Source organism: Buceros rhinoceros, unplaced genomic scaffold, assembly GCF_000710305.1.
Source record: "Buceros rhinoceros silvestris isolate BGI_N320 unplaced genomic scaffold, ASM71030v1 scaffold1772, whole genome shotgun sequence".
Lineage (NCBI taxonomy): Eukaryota > Metazoa > Chordata > Aves > Bucerotiformes > Bucerotidae > Buceros > Buceros rhinoceros.
The window spans coordinates 27,558-30,400 of record NW_010398112.1 but is presented as its reverse complement, the minus strand read 5'-3'; the positions used below and the strand labels follow the sequence as shown (position 1 = coordinate 30,400).

Genomic DNA, 2,843 nt, shown 5'->3' with positions numbered 1-2,843 from the left:
TGCTTTATCCTTCAAGATAGATTTTAATTGGGGCCTCCAACCCCCAACTCAAGCTTCTTTTGCTTCATATGGCTCAGCCTCCCCTCCTGTTCTGTTTTCCTCCATGCATACATATGTTGTGGCCCCCTCAGTTTGGGTACTCTTTTTGTTCTGTGGCTGCAATGCCCCAGAACACATGTGGATGTCTCTACCTTGACTTGTTAAAGATGTAGGTGTTCCCAGGCTCCAACTGCTTTTGTCCTGAAGTAGGCATATAAACAGGTCAGGTTAATAGAGTCCTAGAAATGTCAGATTTATTTCCGGTAATTAGAAATGCAGCAGAGGGTAAGAAGCTCAGATGGAGATGTGTCTGTGTAGGTGTCTGGAGTTAGGTGAGATGTCTATCCTCTCCCATTTCAACTTACCCATTTCATGAGGACTTCACATGTATCTCAGTGTTGCCCCAGTCCAAGTCCATCTTAAGAAATAACTCACTTCTTCCTGCTTGTTCTCACTCTTGCAAGAGAAACTCTGATCATGTAGAAGATCTCATACTGTTGGCATGTTCAGAAATCTGGCCACCCAGAATTAAATGCCTTTGCTTTTCAAGCAGGGGATGGAATATTTTGCCTAAATGCCCTGAATGCTCACCTGCTTTTTTGTCACTTACTCAAACAAAGTACAAAGTGTACGTAACATCCTGGGGCTGTGCAGTTCTATCTGTGTAACTGTGTCTGTTCGCTATAAACCAACAGATGTGACAGCCCAGAGTTCAAGGAAGCAGGAAATCAAGACTAGTATTGGATAAAAAGCAGTGTGAGAAATATCCTCTCTGATGTATGGAATCCCCAGGATAGCTGTCTACTAATCTTCCCAGGGATACCTGCCCTGCTTTGCTGGGACACCCAAAACTAGGCTGGAAAAAATCTCAGAGAACATACTGAAGATATAGTCTGCATCAAACAAATGGGTGCGTGGTGAATCAGATAAACTGTCTCACCTCTCCTCATGAATCAGAAACTATTATTAGCTGGCCCTGATGACAGTAGGGTTGTGCTGTGTTGCTCCTATTGCACAGAGAGAATCCTCTTCTTTTCACTGCTGTGGTTTAGCAGTGCCACAGCTTGAACTTTATTTTTTGTGCAGAATTTTTTATCCTTTGTGATATTACTTCTTGCTAAAGTTCATTACTGTATGATAACACTGGATTGCTTTTTTCCCTTACCCCAGAGATCAATGAAATGCTGCTGAAGCTGCTAGGAAATAAGTCATAGCTTAGCAGGGTGCAGCAATGCATAGAGTATATCCCCTTACTGCTTCAACAACATGCAAGACAGAAGAGGGAGAGTGGCTGGCTGAATTTTCTGTTATAATCCCTATTCAAAAAGGTAGACCTCTTGTTTATACTTGGGATACCCACAGTCATGAAAATTTGCTCTAGTCTGCCACGTGTCCAGCATCTGGTTTGTATGATTCCTCTCTGTCGACTCGAATACGTGGTGAAGTGATTTTAAATCCTTTCTGCTGCTCCATGATGTCAGAGTCAGCTCAGGCTATTTCAGCCATGGCAGAAATCAGTGCAGTCTTGGGGCTGCTTCAGCAGACAGTCATCTGCTTACCGTGAACCGTTCCCCAGAGGAGAGGAACAGGGACAGCGAGGCACCCCCATGCAATTCCTCTGCCAGCCAGGGATCTCTGGGCGCCATGGACACTCCCTGGAAATTACATTTGCCACTGTGGTGAGCCAACAGGGACAAAACATGGCCAAAAATTGCATTTCAACCTGCCTGTTTATCCCAAGAGCAAGAATGGCATCGGAAATATTGTGAGTTACCCCACGTCACTGAGGTTGCCAGGTGCCCCATTTTGGATGCAACCAGATTTCCTTCCCATCTCGCTAGGTCATTTGTCACGAGCCTACCACTGTAGGATGCTGATGTAACAGGGGCTTCTGTGTGACTTAGCAGTTTGTATGTCTTGGCCAAGACAGTGTCACAGCAGGTTTGCAGGACCTCCCAGTGTCTACCCATGTGCTTGCTGCATTATGGGCCCTTCTGTTGTGCTGTCCTGAGGAGACTGTGGGGTCTGCTGGCTAAAAATCTTTCATCAGGAGGACACAGAAAGTTTTAAACATGGTCAAGTATAGTGTCAGGGCTTGTACTCCTGAAGCCACATTCTCTATTCTTTGTAGGTCTTTCACTCATCTTGCATTTATGTGCAGAAAAAGCAGAAATTCTGCCTTACTGGGATCTATCAGAGCTTTACAGAAAAGCATGCTTTGCTGCTGGGTAACGATAGTCTTTTGGCTCAGATTTAGGGGTAGATGGTCGTGCATTGGGATACTACTCTTGGCTCCATAATTCAATGTGTCTCCTGCTGTGCACGCCTTGGAGAAGAACAGGATTAAAAGGACACCCCTCCTTCCTCAGTGGAGTGTGATCAAGCATTCAAGAAAATTAACAAAAGTAGGGCAAGTTGGCCTACTTTGCCGTGCAACGATACTTGCATTCTATTTTAATCAGTAGCCTATTTTGTCTTTGCTTCATGGTTGTAGCTGTAGCATTTATAGACGGAGTCCTTGAGTAGCATTCTGTTCAGCTGTTCAGTATCAAGGCAAAGAAAGTCCACAGATGTTTTTGCTGACAGGGTTTGCAGGTGCAGGGGCTCAGGCCATGGAGATGTTCCCATGGACTTTTTCCTTTTGGAAAATCAACAGTCAGAGTTTTCCAAGAAAAGTATTTGAAGGCTCAAAAGCAGAACCTTTAATGAAGATGATTCAGGATAGAAAGTTACACACAGCTTAAAGGTGATCCATATGGAATTGGTGCCTAGGAACATATTTAAAAACTAATGAGCCGAGGAGG

At 44.4% G+C, this 2,843-nt stretch overlaps 1 protein-coding gene across 1 annotated transcript in view; it reads left to right on the top strand.

Annotated features, from left to right (window-relative positions):
* The window catches only part of GAP43 (growth associated protein 43), a gene marked incomplete at its 5' end in the record, with an annotated part of 24,000 nt that overhangs the window by 18,419 nt on the left and 2,738 nt on the right, over window positions 1-2,843 (top strand). The window lies entirely within an intron of this gene.